A 6199-nucleotide genomic window follows, 5' to 3' on the forward strand; every position below is an offset into this window, starting at 1 on the left:
AACAGAACTAAGTTTAGAACGAGGGTCTGCAGCCTTAAAGGCTGCATTTTAAGGCCGATTACGTCACAGCGACGCGACGAAGGCTGTCCCAATTCAAAGGCTGCTCGAAATGCGGCCTTCAAATGCGTCCTTCATTTCCCTGAATTTTAAGGATGTGGCGGTGTAGACTTCGTGGCCCAACATATCCCAGAATGTATAGCGCGGCAGTGGGAGTGGATAATTTTGCCGAAAAAAACGGCGGAAGAGGGGCGGACGAAGAGTAACTTAAGTACGGAATAATATGTCACTTATTTATATGCAAATGTTTAATAATGAAGAACATTAAAACATTACTGTTGGCCACATGTCGGCAAAGTTATGTGACATTGGTGAACTGGACATGTGTGTGCTTAATAAACTGGCAAATTACAGCAGGATTTTCCTATCCTCGGTCAGAAGGCACAGGTGACTTATATGATGAAAGAGAGGGTCCACAGCAATGAGAATTAGGGTTCCTTTAATCAGAGGTGGGACCAAGTCATTGTTTTGCAAGTCTCAATTAAGTCTCAAGTCTTTATCCTCAAGTCTCAAGTCAAGTCTCAAGTAATGTCAGGCAAGTCAGAGTCGAGTCTCAAGTCACTGGTGTAAAAGTCCAAGTCAAGTCACAAGTCTGAAATTTTGAATTTCAAGTCCTTTTGAGTCTTTAAAAAAAAACGAAAAAAAGCATGTTGCAGTTATGCTAAATGTAAATATTAGACCATGTAATTTTTAAACCTGTGTTTTTCTCAACACATGACAAAATAGTGAACTTAGAAAATATACACAAATTGTGAAATTGCACCTCTTTAAAATGCAGCTCAATTAAACCTAGCTCCAAGAATAATTTTCACCGACAGTTCTGAGATAAGCTGCATGTTGTTCTTGGATGCGGTTGTAGGACATACACATTAAAAAAAACTGCATCACCAACGTAGCCTGGACAACATTTGCTAGTTAGATGAAGTCAGCTATCTCATCGTAGCATATTTATATGCATATTTATAATTATACGCTTCTTGGAGTGAGCGCATACACTCATGAAGTTTAGTAACTTCCGGTCACTGCAACAAGCCCAGGTACAGTTTACCGACGGATGGGTACAGGACCTTGAAATGCACCGTGTAGAAAGTAAAGACCATCGTACGTATCACAAGTTTACCAGTCTCACAAATCGTCGTCATAAATACACATTCGTTAACAGTTTATTAATAGGACCTTTGAGCTCAATGGTAATTAATTAGCAGTGGAAATAATTTCTGGTACGCATTACAGAAATGTAGCAGTGACAATAATACTGTATGCTGTAATCGTACTGGACAATTAGTGATACAAAAAACCTGTTTTACCCTGTGAATAAAAGTATATGTTTTTGTCAATGTACCATGGTAATAACAGAAGCGAAACGCAATATTGTGTCAGGACAATTCACTATTTATGCACAATAAACAAAGGAGCATAGCGCGACAATTTCTGTTCAGCGCCAGACTTGCTTGTAACCTATATCACCAATTATGTTAAGAAAAATGACGCATTAACTACAACAGCAGACTGACCTTTGTGGAAATGCTTGGAGCAGACTAACCTGTGAGCTGGAGTGTTCTGGGACGTTATATTTGCTCTTTGAATGGCTGCAATCCAGGCCATCCGTCGCCTCTTTATTACTTCGGAAACATGGCTCGAACAATTTCTCTTTAACGACGTAATCCGATAACAACCGATCTCTTTACCCGTCGGCTTCCCGTGGCTGTCATGCGACCGGCTATTGCAGTTAATAATACAACAGCTTCTTGACATTTTTGTGTTTCTTTTTATCGCTGTATAACTGATTTTAATTGAAAGCCTGCGTGCGCTAGTACCGCTTGCCACGAGTTCCCAGAATCCTTTGCGGTTCTACCCGTGAATGACGTCACATTTTCAATCTCTATATAATATGCATGTTAAATTTTATATTTGGGGTAAAATATCAAGTCTTTTCAAGTAAACCGGTTCAAGTCCAATTCAAGTCCCAAGTCATTGGTGTAAAAGTCCAAGTCAAGTCACAAGTCTTAGAACATTTTTTCAAGTCAAGTCTAAAGTCATAAAATTAATGACTCGAGTCCAAGTCATGTGACTCGAGTCCACACCTCTGCCTTTAATCCAAAACATCTCAAGAAGTGAATTCGTGTGAGTATATGTATGTGTGTGTGTGGTTCTGTAAAATAACAGAAATTACAATTAGCAAACAATTAAAGTCAACTAAGTTGGTCTAAATAATACAGAAAGGGTTGAACAGAAATGACTAAACACCACCCCCTGGTGGACACAAATGTGCTGCTGCACAGGGATAGACTCCATCTTTACTTTGGGCAGCTCAGTTCACAAGGGTAGCGCCATTTTGGTCAAATCAGCGTGAATATACAGTGTCTCGTGGCTACACAAACCGCTGGAAAACTCTATAAAGGCATCACACAATGTACATAGGCAAGTGTATGATAAGTTACAACCATAGAACAAACAAATACAAGGCACTTACTTATCATTCACGCACACACACGACACATGTTCAGTTCAACAGCCCAGCTCCACCAGCGCTATCACGGTGAACCAGCGCAAACACAAACAAAGGATGGGAGGAATGTACCATCTTAGCAGTGGTTAGAGGGGGTCCGTGGAACAGTCTATATGCACAAATCACAGGGGTTTTCTACAATTAGTGATGTTTGTACTTTCAGCGTTTACTTGGTTTTAAAGCCTCTACTTCAAAATATACGCCGTTCAATAGTTGGCCTTAATCTTACAGAGAATGTGACGATTTTATGGATAATTAAAGTCAGTTAACGTGTGTTTGAACGAGCTGACGGTTCACTCGTTAAGCTGAAAGAAAGATGCTTTAATCACAGCAGTCACACATGTGTCCACTGTACCATCTGGGAACTCTTCTTGTTTAGCACTCGTAATAAAACAAACACTAAATCCTCCTGTTTGTAGCAGTGTGTACACCTGAGACACCTGTCTGTCTGTCCTGCACTCTCTCTCTGTTTCTTTCTCTCTGATTGTGTAATAAAAGTATGAACATGTATTTATAAGTTACACTTGTGTTTGAATCCTGCAGCTTATCACACATTTGATTTCCACGTGTCCCAACTGCAAGTGTCCAGAGTGAGGACAGACTGAGGGACACACTGCGGCACATCATCTGTGAGGCTTTGCACCCCTGATGATCCACCAGGACAAACTCAGCAGTGTGTGAGGAAGAGGAGGAAGAGCCAGCAGCAGCTGACAGATGGAGAGAATAGACAGACTGTTCCCTGTTTGTGAAGGACTGCTAGGAAAGTTATAACTAATTGTCTGTCCTGAATCAGTCTTATTAGGTAATGTTAAAATAATTTGATCATTCCAGTGTTTTCAGTGTGGGAGAAAGTACTCAGGGCCTTCAAGTTACACACTATGAAAGGCAGCAACAAGTTTAATATTCAGAAACCTAAAGTATGTATCAGCAGCAGAATGGAGCTAAAAATAAATGTTTGTTTCAGTTCTATGAAGCTTTGAGTATTTTGGATCAGTTGCACTGCTGTGTTTGTTGCATCATATTGCTGTAATTGTTTATATGCTTTATATATTCTGAGGTAAGTTGATCTATAGTGTTACATCATATGTGTTTGTGTACTTTCTGCCCAGTTTGACCCATTTAGCAGAAGTCAGCCTGTTTAAGGCTCTGATATCTATTCTGTATGACTTAAAGCAGTTATGACATGGTCTGATTTTCTCACCCATTAAAGGAATATTTTATATATCAGTCTACTCTTCATTCTATCAGACACAGTTTTCACAGCTCGTACATTTTGCTTTTTACACATATATGTAAGTATTGAGCCAAATTTAGTAATGCCAATATACTGAAAGAACAATATTTGTCTCTTCTATATGATAGGGCTTCACGATTAATTGTTAGAAAATCATGATCTCGATTCATACTTACGTGCGATCTCATTTCCAAATAACAACGATTAAAAAAAAAAAAAAAGAAAAAAAAAAAAGATGACGACGATTGTACCGCATTTTGATCCGGGACGTAATCTGCATGAAAACAAGTGCTCACTCTTCCTGCTCAACAAATAACAAGGGCGGAGCCTTATACCACGTGATACAGAACCTGTGCCGTGTGATGCTAAAATTAGCAGGGAAAAAACAACGGAGAGCAAGTCAGGGATGACGAGAAAGTGACAGGAAAAAATCCGCCCCGGTCAACCACCCAAACATCAATAACGGAAACCTTATACAGCGCTTCCCTATACACGTCGAACTTCCGCAGGCACAAAGAAATTACGGAGGCTATCACTTATCACCTGACCAAAGATATGGCTCCCATCAACACTGTGCAAAACGAGGGATTTAGGAAAATGATCAACACCCTAGACAAACGGTACACAGCGCCGTCCCGCAACTATTTTTCTATTGTTGCACTACCTGCTCTATACACGCAGTGTCGAGCAACGGTGGAGACGGAATTTCAAGCAGTACAACATTTTGCGGCAACAACAAAACCTGAGACATTTGTTGTTTTTATGTTTATTTATTGTTTTTATGTTCAGTCTCAACTGTTACGAAGTTGATGTGCAGCTAATAAGTGCAATAAATATTTATACTGGAAATATACATGTTCTCACTTTCATTAGAATTTTGTTTATCAAAAGGTCTGACATGGTAAATGCAAATAACAGCATTCTCATCACTTATTTCTTCAATACAATATGCATGTCCTTCATTCATCCCTTTGTGGAACTTCAACGCACTTCTGCTCTCCCCCATATTCCATCTTCACAAGCATATCCTGTGCGGAGATTGAATAAAAATTAGTTGACATTAATTAATGGCACAAATAATCCAGTAAACAATTGCAGCACAGTAAAAAAAAAAAAAAAAAGGAATCCTCTTTGAGCCATTACTTGTGTAAAGTATTTTCCCAAAAGACAAGGACACAGGCAACAGGTAATACTGAACTAAATGTAAAACCTCAACCTTTTTCATTTTTACCTAAACCGTGTGCACAAAACTCTGGAGGGATCTAAATGCTAACGTAGAACCCAGTCAGGACGTCAGCTACTGCTGTTTGCTCGTTTGTTTTTTTTTATGGGCGATCGTTTTCAGGCTTCAAGCAGCACCATTATACCAACATTTCACATTCTAGACATTGTTTTAGGTGTATTTGACCAAAGGTTTGACTGAAAATTCACATGCAAGCTTTTTTTTCAAGGCTGTGGTATTTGCCCGCAAACAATACCTTTCAGCTAGCTAAAACAGAATATTATGCTATCAGCGAGCAACATGGCTAATGCCTTTCACACAGCTTTGTCTCAACTCCAAAGAGCCACAGAAGTAAAAGCTCATAATAATAATTGAAACAATCATTGAAAAAATGACTTACCAAGCATGGCAAACAACTCAAATACAGTGGGGCAAAAAAGTATTTAGTCAGAATCAGAATCAGAATCAGATCAGAATGGGTTTATTGCCAGATGTTGAGGTTTACAACATTAGGAAATTGCTGCGGTGCTTCAGTGCAAACAATAAGAATTAAAGTGCTATGTAGAAAGAAAGATATGTGCATGAGATATACATGAGATATATACATGAGAATAAGAATTATGAGTGCTACGTAGAAAGATATATACATGAGTGCAGGTGGTGATCAGTGCCAGACATGAAATGATGCAGTGACACAGCGTAGGGTCATGTGTTAGTGGCGGGGACAGTCATGTGGTTATTGTTCATGTGTCCAACAGCAGAGGGGAAGAAACTGTTCTTATGGCGAGAGGTTCTGGTGCGAATGGACCGGAGCCTCCTGCCTGAGGGGAGCAGGTCAAACAGACTGTGTCCAGGGTGAGAAGGGTCAGCTGAGATCCGGGCTGCACGCCGCAGTGTCCTGGAGGAGTACAGGTCCTGCAGAGATGGGAGTCTGCAGCCAATCACCTTCTCAGCAGAGCGCACAACACGCTGCAGTCTCTGTTTGTCCCTGATAGTGGCTCCAGCGTACCACACGGTGATGGAGGAGGTGAGGATGGACTCGATGATTGCACCGATTGTGCAAGTTCCCCCACTTAAAATGATGACAGAGGTCAGTAATTTGCACCAGAGGTACACTTCAACTGTGAGAGACAGAATGTGAAAAAAAAATCCACGAATTCACATGGTAGGATTTGTA

Source organism: Astatotilapia calliptera, chromosome 7 (genome assembly GCF_964374335.1).
Source record: "Astatotilapia calliptera chromosome 7, fAstCal68.1, whole genome shotgun sequence".
Taxonomy (NCBI): domain Eukaryota; kingdom Metazoa; phylum Chordata; class Actinopteri; order Cichliformes; family Cichlidae; genus Astatotilapia; species Astatotilapia calliptera.